We start from the raw sequence: 12914 nt of genomic DNA on the forward strand, positions 1-12914 counted from the left end.
GAAGAAAAAACACTGATTTATTTTTTAATTTTCGAAGTGACTACTAAATGACAAAATGTGAAGGGAACGGGTTTTTCCTAGAAGCCACTGGGAGTCAGGTCAAGCAGAGCCAACAGCCAGCAGGAGGGTCCGGTCTCGCAGCTCAGCAGTCAGTGGATGGATAGTGGTGAAGACCTAGAACTAGCCAATGGGGCTGGAGAGCTGGCTCAGCAATTAAAAACATGCTACTCGGTAGGCCTTTTAACATTTTGTTCTTACACATACAGTTTTATGCTCTTTTTTACTCATTGAAATGTCATGTGTTGTCTGATTGGCTTGTAGAATTGTTATAGATTAACGTGCATTAGCACAGATTTTAATTGTCATGATTGCAGACTACAGACCTGCTTTTTGAAATGAAATATAAACATTAAAAATGAAAAAAAAAACATGCTACTCTTACAAATGACCCAGATTCAGTTCTCAGCCCCCGCATGGCAGCTCACAAGCACCAATAACTCTAGTTCCAGAGAATTCTGTACCCTTTTCTAGACAAAATAGTCATACATAGTTAAAAAATAAAATAAAAAGTGTATGCTACACAGTGTCTGTCTTAGTCACTGTTCAATTGCTGTGAAGAGATACTATTTGGTTTTGGATAAGCGATTGAGGTGCATATTTTACTTATCAAAGTAGACCTTACCTCCAGATTCTCCCAGCATCCCTCAGCCCCTACCTGACATGCCCTCCTCACCTCCAATCTTGAATTTTCCAGCCCAGGACTGCCCTTCCCCGAGAGGCTCCTCCCTATATAATCCAGACATTTGGTCTCTCCTCCTCCTCCTCCTCCTCTTCCTCCTCCTCCTCCTCTTCCTCCTCCTCCTCCTCCTCCCCTTCTCTGTGTGCTCCCTTTCTCTCTTTCTTTCCTCCTCCCACCTCCTCTCCCATGGCGACTCCCCTGGCCTCAATCCTTGGGGCCAATAACTCACCCAAGAGCAGCTTCCCAATCCACTTGCCTTTAATGTATACTATTGTGGCTTGAATTGGCTCATTTCACTGGTGGAGAAATAACCTATCAGACGCCATGACTGAGGCAACTCTTATAAAAAGAAAGCATTTAATTAGGGCTTACTTACAGTTTGAAAGGCTTAGTTCATTGTCATCGTGGAAGAGAGCATGGCAGTGGGCAGGCAGGTGTGGTGCTGAAGAAGTAGCTGAGAGCTGTGTGTTGATCTGCAAGCAAAGAGAGAGAGGAGAGAGAAGTGGAAGGGAGGGAGGGGAGGAGAGAAGAGGAGAGAGGAGAGGAGAGGAGAGGAGAGGAGAGAAGAGAAGAGAAGAGAAGAGAAGAGAAGAGAAGAGAAGAGAAGAGAAGAGAAGAGAAGAGAGAGGGGAGAGGGGAGGAGAGGGGAGAGGGAAGAGAGAAGAGAGGAGAGGGAAGAGAGAAGAGAGAAGAGAGAAGAGAGGAGAGAGGAGAGAGAAGAGAGAAGAGAGGAGAGAGGAGAGAGGAGAGAGGAGAGAGGAGAGAGGAGAGAGGAGAGAGGAGAGAGAAGAGAGAAGAGAGAAGAGAGAAGAGAGAAGAGAGAAGAGAGAAGAGAGAAGAGAGAAGAGAGAAGAGAGAAGAGAGAAGAGAGAAGAGAGAAGAGAGAAGAGAGAAGAGAGAAGAGAGACACCCTGGCTTTTGAAACACCTAAGTCCCGCAGTATCATATACTCAAGCCAAGACTTAGTTTAATTTGTATATCTATTTATATGTCCATATACCTAGAGTCACACAAATATTCCCTGTGGAAAATAGAGTTCAGGAGTGGAAAGTATGTAAGGAGCTTTAGGCTGGGGGGCTCCTTCTGACCATAGGTGACTGGGACCTCAGCAACCCTCTAACGATGTGCTCGTGAGAAAGGAGAGGTGGCCTCCCGTGAGTATCCAGCTGCCCTCAGCATAGGCATGAGATCATCCCCAGGAACCTCCACTGAACTGAAACTTAGGGATGGCCTCATCACTTAAAAAAAATAGTATTTGAATATCATCTGTACAAGACTCGAACCCTTTGTGGCTTCTCGAGATTACTTAGAACTCAGTGTAAAGGCTACATAAACACTGGCTAGCCTGTATTTCCTAGGTGAGGGACAAAGGAGGTGTCTGTACTTAGCCAGGGCCTTTGAGTGTGCTTGGCAGCACTCCCCACTCAGCCGTATTCCCCATCCATCTTTATTTTTCTAGCTTTGGGTTCTTTTCTTCCAGTCCACTTTTAAAAGCTTTTCCCCCTCTTGAGGCAGGGTCTCCCTGATTGATTAGATTAGCCTTGAACTTGGAATTCTACTGCCTCTGCTTAGGCATGGCCTCTCCATTTCCCTGAGCATCGTCCTCCTGAGGTGTCCACGTCCTCGTTCCCTTTGAAGGACACTGGTGACCTTGGATTCTGGTCTCACTGGCGACATCATTTTTCCTAAATTCATCTTTCAATGTCCTTATCTTGAAATGAAGTCATGGTCTGAAGCTCCTGGGGGGTTAGGATATCCAGGGAATTTGAAGAGAGCCACTCAGCCCGTGATGACCTCCCATGGAATTGATTGAGCTTCATATCTGACCACTCCCTGGGCTCAGTAGACAACGACTGATGTCTTTCCTTAGCACAGACTTGAATCTCTATGGAGCAAACTTGTGCGAAGGCTCATGGAGTCACAGTTCATTCCAACACTTCCTGTGAATTCAGGACTGGGCCTCTCTTTCCAGGCACCACATGTCCTAGACTAGACTAGTCTTCCAACGGATGAGTTCCATGAGGCAGGGAGTCCTACAGCTTTCTCAGCTGCTGGCTTCTCGGGGCCTAAAAGAGAGCCTGGTAACTAGAAGGTTCTCAGCAAACATTGTCAAACAAATGTGACATTTCTCTGTCACCCATCTGTGTCTCAGTCTCTGTCCCTCTCTCTGTCTCTGTTTCTCTCTGTCTTTACCTTTTTCTGTCTCTGTCTTTGTGTCTCTCTGTTTTTCTATGTCTCTGTTTCTCTCTCTCCCTCTCTCTTCTCTCTTCTCTCTCTCTCTCTCTCTCTCTCTCTCTCTCTCTCTCTCTCTCTCTCCCTTCTTGTACACACACGCACACCCCCTCCAGCACAGATGGCACTAACCTTCTTTTCAAACCTGACTCATTTCCTGCATGATTTCCTCATGCGTCTCTGGTTTATCTGTCATACAAACATTGACAAAATATCTCCAAGACATTCAGAGCCTTAGAAAGGAAGTCATGGTTCAGTTTTGCCTCGCCTCGCCCCGTGATCTCTGCTCCACTTGACAGACCTATGTACATGCCACTTCCTGTCTGGATTGCCCTTTCCTCCCCCATCCCTGCCACCTGCTGGCACTCAGTTTTACAGGCATCTGGCAATTCATAACTCACGTTTGTCTCCCCTGCATCTGGTTTTTCTCGCCTTGGGCTCGGTCCCACAGTCCTTGTCGATTCGTTTTAAATGAATAAATACAGGTATAAAACTATGGCAAGATAACATAAATGTTCCTGTAAAGGACATAAGAGAGTGTGCCCATGAATATGGGCAGAAACGCTTTGGAAAAGATCTCAGAATATGCGCACCAGGGTGTTTGAGGTGTTTGCTGGGAAGGGGAGTTGGGTGAGCACATGGACTGAGATACACTAGATTTTCTTCTGTCCCTTATTACACACCCTGGAGTGTTTCACGTCAAGGACGTATGTAACAGACAATGGAGACACACCCACAGAAACAAAGATGGAGCCTGTACTGTCACTACCTGGTAGTACATTCCAGAAGGCCTAGAATTCCTGTCATCTTAACAATGGCTTAGATTGAGAAACCCCTTACTCTAAATAGAAATTTGGTTCCAGGATTTAAATCCCCATTTAATCCCAGGAGCAAATAGAGCACATTGAGACATAAACTCCACCCTGCTGTTACACAAGTCTGATCTTAAGAAATCCGGGTCAAACAACTGCAGCCAAGGGAACACGGTGTTGCCAAACCTGCCCTGCTCCGGTGGACCCCAGATGTCCTTACAGAAGCCCACACTTGATTCTGACAGAGACCCTTGAGAGGTTTTCTTCACCCCTTTCCCTAAGCCCGATGTGATCAGAAATAACCTTACCACGTGTGCAAATGCTTGGAATAAAGATGGTAATAAATTACACCCCACTAACTGTGACATTAAATACAAGCCACCGCAAGGGCTCGAGTTTCACAATACGGAGAATGACAAGAGTTTCAGGTTGAAAACCTAACTCAGGGGCTGAGGAGATGGCTCGGCAGATACAGTACTCGTTGGGAAAGCAGGCATGCCTGGGTCTAGATCCCTATCAATCACAGAAACATCTAGGTGTCGTGGTACAGGTATCCACACCCCCAGTACTGAAGGGCAGAAGACAGGCAGATCCTGGGAACTCACTGGCCAGCCAGGCTGACGAGCTCCAGGTTCAGTGAAAGATTGTCAACACATATGATGGGAAAGCAATTGAGGAGGACCTTCCAATGTCACTCTCTAGGCATCGCATGCACCCAGTAGGGTGAACACTGTTGCATACATACATGCATATACATACATACATACATACATATACTCTCACACATATATACATACACACATACACACATATATAAATGCATATATACATAATATATGCATACATGTACAATACACATGCATACATACACATACACATACACTCACATATATACATACATATACACATGCACACACATACACACATACATATATACATACATACACATGCATGCATACACACACACACACACACATTACCACTTCTCTGCACTCTGGGGACATAGGTGCCACCAAGACAAAGAGCTCTTGTGAGGCTTATACTTTAAAGATAAAGGATGAGATTGGAGCTGGGGACAGATTTGAAAGATGTTGTGGGCAGATAGTGTTTGAGACAGAGAAGGGACTACAGGGAGAAGAGTGGAGTACATACATATACACACATGCATACATATTACACACACATACATACACATACATACATATACACAGGCATACATATTACACACACATACACACACACATATACATACACACCCACACATGCATATACCAAACATAAAATCCACTTTAATCCAATTCAGTTTAGACTCCGGGTAAAGAATGGGTTTCTGGACTCCATCTGGGAATGGCTAGAACATGAGCTCACAGGACTGGAGAAGGGCTGGAGAAGGGGACAGGGATGAAGGGTTTAGCTCAGGGGACTCTCTCTTGCTCAGCCCTGACCCCTCTTCTTTTGAGCCCTCAGGTCTCTGCCCACTGAGCCAGCAAGAAGGTAACTTAGGCTACATCCTTATTTGTCTCTTTCCTTGGGCAGGTCTGACTGCCTAGACTGTGTCCTTCCAGGTGGGTCCATTTCTTTTTAACCAATCCAGAGCCTCGCCACCAGAGAGATGAAGGGCGAGCTGGAATGCGCTGTCTTAGGAAGCACTTCTCAGAGTCCCTTGGTGCACACTCCAAGAAAGTAAGGCTGAGACAGGCCACTTGACTCACATGGGAACACCAAGGGCAGAATCGGCAGATAGGGAGGTCAAGCCCAAAGGGTTCAGCCGAGGAACATTCATTGTGCCAAGGTGAAATGTGCCAAGGTTTGCAATCTTTTCATTAAATGTGGGCTGTTGTTGTGGAGGAAGAAGGGAGCTGAAATCCTCAGCTTATATTGGAGTCCTTTTGTCTTATCAGTAGTGGGCATGTTTGCTCAGGCTAAGCCTAAGTGCTTTCCCCATCTTCAGTGACTCAAACAAAGTCATCTAAGGCAAGCCATGAGCCATCACTACTGTGGGTTGTGTTGTTTCACCAGGAAGGCATCTTCTCGGAGACAATTCTGGGCTCATGCTCTGAGGTGTTTTAAGGCTCCCAGCCTTTCTGTTCCCATTCAACACAGAGATTTCCTGCCGATGGTAGCTGCTGTTGGTTACTACTGGCAGCTGCTGGCTGCTTCCTGTAGGTTAAACAATTCACAATTTGTCAGCTCTGTTGCACAAGAGGAAAAAGCAAAACCCAGCAGGCTCCCTGTTTAATGTGCAGAGGGGTTTAAAGTAAATTTTGAAGACAGAACCTTGGAGGAGGGCCTGGCTAACTTAGTTCTCCCTCTCCCTGGTCCAGTACCCTGAGGAGAGCATGCACTTAGCACAACGGTAACTCAATTATTTTCTTGTGTCTACTCTAGGCAAGTACCATAGTAGATGAGAGAGAGAGGGAGGGAGGGAGGGAGGGAGGGAGGGAGGGAGAGAGAGAGAGAGAGAGAGAGAGAGAGAGAGAGAGAGAGAGAGAGGAGAGAGAGAATATCAAAGAGAGATGTCTGAGTTAGGGTTTTATTGCTGTGAAGAACCACCATGACCAAGGCAACTCTTCTTATAATGGAAATTTTTAATTGGGGTTAACAAACAGTTTCAGAGATTGAATCCATTATCATCATGGTGATAAGCATGGTGACGTCCAGACAGACTCTCAGTTAAAGATGGAGCTGAGAGTTCCATGGGCAGCAGGAGACTGTTCCACACTGACAAAGCTGGATTAAGAGATTTCCAAGCTGGACCCCATAGAGACACACTTCCTTCAACAAGCCACACCTATTCCAACAAGGACACACCTCCTAATAGTCCTACTCCTTATGGCCAAGCATTCATACACATGAGTCTATGGAGGCCATACCTATTCAAACTGTATGTTGATGTCTATATACAGGTGAGGACTGGCACAAGTTAGATCAAGGCCATGATTGAACAGAAAAGAAAACAAGGCGGGGACAAAGCTTTGGTAAGGCTGGAGAGAAGGAGAAGGAGAAGGAGAAGGAGAAGAAGGAGGAGAAGGAGAATCAAGATGGACACAGAGAAGGATGACCCAGATCTGGGTGGTCTTGAATTGTCACAGTAGTTGGGATGGATTTCTGTAGGCAAATTTATCTTCTCTAGTTATGCAATTTATATCCTTATCAAATGGTTGTGAGTTCATTATGAGGATGTATTGTGGATCGAGAATTTAACATATAAATCTGATTAATGAATTACAGTTTATTGAGTCCTTGTGGGCAGAGTCCGTGGCAGGGAGCCGCAATAGGCCAGCCCATGCTGGACTTCTAGAGCCCTAATTTTACCAGGTACCTGGAACCAGAGAGTTCACAGCTAGCAGAGAGCCTCCGGGAGAGATACTAACCAGAGATAAATTATGGTTAGTTCCATATGGCCCCACGGGTGCTGAAACTAACTCCAGAGACCAGAGTGCCACCGCCTGGGTCAGAGAGTACCTTGGGGCCCAACCTGGAGCTGCTGAGATAAATTAGCACTAATTCCTATAGCCCGACGGAGCCAGAACTAGTGAGAGTGACCACCTGGGTCAGAAAGAACCTAGGAGAGAAGTGTAGAGCAGTACACAAACCACAAGAAATAAAGGGGAAAATGCTAAAGCAAATCTTCCACATTAAGGGTTTTTTATTACCTGAAGATATTCATATTAGACTATCAATAGAATATGGAGAGAAATAAACACAATGCTAAGTGTGTGAACATAGATGTACACCTAGTGTGTGTACCTAGATGTTCACTTAGTGTGTGTACCTGGATATATACACAATCTGTCCTGGGCTCCTGTAGGTCCGTATCTGTGAATTCAACCAGTCTCAGAACAAAACTATTAATAAGACAATTTGCATCTGTATTAAACATGTACAAACTTTTCCCCTACAAATATCCAATAAATAATACAGTCTAGCAACTATGCATACAGCACTTACACAGTCTTAGAAGTAATCCAAAGTGGTTGGAAGTATGGGTCACATGCGCATGGGTTAGCTACAAAACTCTGCCATTCTATATGAAGGGTTTTACTTCCCAATGTTTAGATTTGGGTCTGTATAGGATATCACCCATCCTCAGAGATGCTCAAATCCCTTACAGAAAATGGTAGAGTGTATGCAGTAACTGGCATGCACTTTCCCCATCTGCTTGAAACCCTCTCTGTACAAGTTCAGTTCCAAAGGCTTGTTCACCTTGTGTGACCAGCTATTCCACCCTGTGCCTTGCTGTGGAGGGCACAAGATCCTTGAATTCACAGATAATCCCTGGGGAAATCAGAGATGTTAAACAACATGCAGAGGTATCTTCTCACTGGGGAAAATAAAACAGCTGCATTCCATCCAGAAAGCTGAGTGTGGCTGCTGTTAGTAACAGGGCGACCTCACCCAAATCCCCCAGAACGATTATTCCAGACTCTTCCTCTCCATAACTTTATCTTTAGTGCCCATTTAATGGAACCCATCCTTGGGGGGTGGGGGAAGATGTCACATGTGTTTCATACCCTACTGACCTCTATGCCACCTCTGTCAGAGACCACACTGGATCTAAGTCTTTAAGCTACAGAACCCGTCTTCGTGTCACCTGTAGTTTGCAAAGGAGCTTCTATGCAGTCCCACTTTAAGCTTTACCGTGTCCTGGAATTGAAATGAGTGTTGCCTAGAAACCCTGTTCCCAATTGCAATGTGTTTAGACGCGCGGACAGTAAAGCACCTGGCATCAGACTCCTGATGTTTGAGCCAGCCTGTCTGAGTCAAACCAAACAGAGGTGCAATACTTACCCGTTCGTGGAGCTTTCCCCTGTCAGCCAAAACATCTGCGGGGACTCCTACATATTGTCCTGGAAGACGGTTTCATAAGCAGCTCCATTTTGAGAGTAGAGAATGATTGTACCCCGGGGCAGACAACTAAACAAGGGCATTTGTTCAGCACCGCTCACACGGCTGACCAATGACTTATTCCTGAAAGTACAAGGGACACCGTCCTATCGAATTATTGGGATGAATTGAGACTGCAGGGATCTGTGGACATATTAAAATCATATCAGAGAAGCTAATCCAAAGAACTCATCATACATGCCAGACTTAGGGAAGGGTAACGCCTTCACCCGGATCCTATAAAGTAGTTGATACCTAATGTTGGCCACATACAACCTATAATCTGATACTTGGTGTGTGCACCAAGGACCGACAGGTGACGAAATGTTAACTGTCCCTAGGGCTTCATCTTGGGTCAGATTCCCACTGTTGACATGGCTTCTTGATTGCCATCTGCTGTCCAGCAGCTTGTCCATCTGGACCCAAACCTACGGTTTCCTGCTCTAACTGGGCTTCTCTCTCATCTCCGAAGCTGACTACATTGTTTTTCTTAGACCCTGACTCTCCGTTGGCCTGATCTCTACAGCATCAGCCTCACTCCTGCCACTTGTATACCTGGGTCCATCATCTTATTAGCACAGACTACTTGCATTTCTCTCAACCTGCTTCTTTTATAAATGTTTTTAAGTTTATGTATAACTACCACCACCATCACCACCACCACCACCACCACCACCACCACCATCGCCACCATGATGATCAAAGCAAGTACTCTGTGTACAAGTAAGTGCATGTCTGTACCTGGGGAAGCCAGAAAAGGGCATCCGATACCCTGGAACTGGAGTTACAAACAATTAAAGGCTGCCACGTGGATGCTGGGAATCAAACCCAGGTCCTCTGCAAGAGCAGCACATACTCTAAACCACTGAGCCATCTCCAGCGACGTGGTTCACTTCTGAAGCCTCTTGAGCTCTGTTGGGGTCTCTGGTTTATATGTGTTCTGTAAACAGCTTTTATGACTACGTAAACAAACTTCCTGTGTGCTGTTTGATAAGAGAGCCATTATTAGTAGTAAAGATTAGAGTAAACGAATCTAAATTCGCCTCTGCCTGATTACTACAGTCGTCAAAATGCTGCCATTGAAACCATGGGAGCTTATGGATTCATTCTCATTCGACCAATTTGGACACGATAGAGAGATATAGCCATACCCATCTGGGTTTGCGGTACGGTGTGCTCCCAGCAACAGTCCCCGTGGAAAGATGCGAGACGCACTCACCATACTAGAGTCCGGTTTTCTTCTAGGTTAGAAGACAGGAGAGGGTGTCCTCTCTGGGAATCTCTTCTAGATGTACCTTTGCTTTGGATGGATACACACCAGTCTCTCCCCTCTATCACAGGGTACACTTACCAATAGGTCAAATGAGTCGTGCATGGCGGTTCACATGGCACCATAAGGCTACTTAGAAGTAGACCTGCTTACCCATGGTATTGCTAATACTCAGAGTGCTTTAATTTTTTTTTAATTGGGTCAGGCCTCAAAAGTGGGCCCACTACAAAGGTGGGTGGTGAACAATAACACTGTGCTCTCCGTGTTCAAAAGAGGTTCTCACTTTCTAGATGGATCCTGGTTGTCTCAATTAGGGTTTACTGCTGTGAGCAGACACCATAACCAAGACAACTCTTGTAAGAACAATAGTTAATTGGGGCTGGCTTAAGGATCAGAGGTTCAGTCCGTTATCATTAAGGCAGGAACATGGCAGCATCCAGGCAGGCATGGTGCAGGAGGCTGAGAGTTCTACATCTTCATCTGAAGGCTGCTAGCAGAATACTGACTTCTAGGCAGCTAGGATGAGGGTTTTAAAGCCCACACCCACAATGACACACCTACTTCAACAAGGCCACACCTTCTCCAACAAGGCCACACCAACTCCAACAGGGCCACACCTTCTAATTGTGCCACTCCTTGGGACAAGCATACTGGTTAATCAAATTTCTTGACTTAATACTACATTAACTATAAAGTGGTTACATTTCTAGATTTAAACATTGCTTCTAACACTGCACCCTTTGGTAGATTTTGTATCCAATAAGCAAGGCATTGGGGGAAAGCACATGTCAGAGCATATCACAGGGCTCTTTAGAAACCTCAGCTGCTCTCACCACGTGCTGAGAAAAATCAGAGTTCTCAAGAGGACCCAAAAGCCCCGCAGCCCAGCTTCCCTGTTCGTTCCTCTGTGTTTATTGTCTCCTTCACCTGCCCTGCTTCATCCTCGTCATGTGACTGCCAACTCTCCTCACTTCCTTGGACACTCAAGGAAAGCTCCCACCTTGGTCTTCTCTACCACTCCCTTTCCTACCTGCAAAGTCCACAGAGAAACTAACAAGTCTTTGCGGCTTGTGGTGTAAAAATGGCCGGAAGGTCCACTAGATATCTCTAGGGCTAGCTTGATCACTTCCATCTCTCAGCTTCCCAGAAAGGACTTCTTGATCATCCTGTCTAAAATCATGTGCCCTATAATGCCTCTTAGTTACTGTTCTATTGCATTGAAGAGACACCGTGACCAAGGCAACTCTTGGAAGAGAAAGTGTTTAGTTAGGGGGTTTGCTTATAGTTTCAGGGACTTAGTCCATTATCCTCATGGCAGGGGATACCTTCATACACCAACTTCATCGAGGCCACACCCCCTAATCCTTCTAAAATAGCACCACTCCCTAAGGACTAAGTATTCAAACATATGAACCTATTGGGTCCTTTCTTATTCAAACCACCACAATGACTGCAATTCCTCATTAATGCTTTGTGGTTTTCACTCTAGCATTTCCTGTGACTAAATATATTCTATCATGTTTGTATCCAGGTCCTCTGGGAGAGTATACTGTTCAGGAAGGGCGAGATGCTTGATTCATTGTTTTATTTTCCCCTCCTTTTTTCTTGGGCAGACTTACCGTGGTGCTCAGGATATTGGTGGGTGAATGGCTGGTTTTGTGTGTCAACTTGACACAAACTGGAGTTATCACAGAGAAAGGAGTCTCCCTTGAGGAAATGCTTCGATGAGTCCCAGCTGTAAGGCATGTTCTCAGTTAGTGATCAAGGGGGAAGGGCCCAGCCCATTGTGGGTGGCGCCATCCCTGGGCTGATAGTCCTGGGTTCTACAAGAGAGCAAGCTGAGCAAGCCAGGGGAAGCAAGCCAGTAAGTAACATCCCTCTATGGCCTCTGCATCAGCTCCTGCTTCCTGACCTGCTTGAGTTCCAGTTCTGACTTCCTTTGGTGATGAACAGCAATATGGAAGTGTAAACCCTTTCCTCCCCAACTTGCTTCTTGGCCATGATGTTTTGTGCAGGAACACAAATCCTGACTAAGACAGTTGGGTGGCAAAGGAAGAAGGGGAAGTCATCTTAGCTTTCCTAAGAAATGGAGTGCTATTAAATAAGAGACACCATGGTCTTTCAACAACAACAAAAATATATCTTAAGCCTTTGAAAACTATTTGATGGTTGAGTATCATAACAAAAAAACTGACTAAAAGATAAATTGGAGACTCAACCCAATCGTGTGTGGTACAGAAGAAAGAGACATGGGAACTGAGGTACAGTGTAAACTTGAGAAACATATAAGATAAACTTAGAAGATCTAAAATATTTTAATAGCTATTTTGAAACCGAAGAACAAAAGGTAAACCATGTCTAGGATGTATTAAAAGTGATTCAACGGGGCTGGAGAGATGGCTCAGTGGTTAAGAGCACTGACTGCTCTTCCAGAGATCCTGAGTTCAATTCCCAGCAACCACATGGTGGCTCACAACCATCTGTAATGGGATCTGATGCCCTCTTCTGGCCTGCAGGCATACATGCAGGCAGAAAGCTATATGGTGTATACATAAATATAGTAAATAAATATTTTTTTAAAAAAGAGTAATTCAACAGAGCTGAAGAAAGTTGCATATCTACTCACTATGAACATTCAAACAAGACACAATTCAAAAAACATACATGGTGTAGTTTTAAATTGAATAAAGGATTTTAATAGAGATTCCTTCAGCGAAAATGCACAGGAAAAGATGATCAACGTCAGTAGTAATTATGGAAATGCAATCACAGCCATGACCAACCATGTACAGTCCACTAGGATGCCTGCCACCAGCAGGAGACTCAGTACAGTGTCAGAAAGCAATGTCTGTTGACACATGGGCGTGTACTGTAGATGCTGAAATATTCTAAGAACTCACTTAAGAGATGTCAGTGAGTTTCAGCATTTCACAAACTATCAACCATTTGCTAAAGTGTTTAAGCATACTGTTTT

The 12914-nt window shown here is 45.1% G+C and overlaps 1 long non-coding RNA gene across 2 annotated transcripts in view; it reads right to left on the reverse strand.

The window, feature by feature from the left end:
• Positions 1 to 12914, reverse strand: part of LOC102554142 (uncharacterized) — a 44947-nt gene that overhangs the window by 27820 nt on the left and 4213 nt on the right. The window contains exons 3-6 of one of the 2 annotated variants that reach the window (XR_596632.4): positions 11560 to 11675; positions 8575 to 8754; positions 3373 to 5943; positions 1116 to 2805 (exon numbers count right to left, since the gene is read on the reverse strand). This is a non-coding gene — a long non-coding RNA (uncharacterized LOC102554142). The remainder of the gene's footprint in view (positions 1 to 1115; positions 2806 to 3372; positions 5944 to 8574; positions 8755 to 11559; positions 11676 to 12914) is intronic. The other variant, XR_005495404.2, reaches the window with a different exon arrangement.

The sequence above is a fragment of the Rattus norvegicus genome, chromosome 17 (assembly GCF_036323735.1).
Source record: "Rattus norvegicus strain BN/NHsdMcwi chromosome 17, GRCr8, whole genome shotgun sequence".
Classification (NCBI taxonomy): Eukaryota; Metazoa; Chordata; class Mammalia; order Rodentia; family Muridae; genus Rattus; species Rattus norvegicus.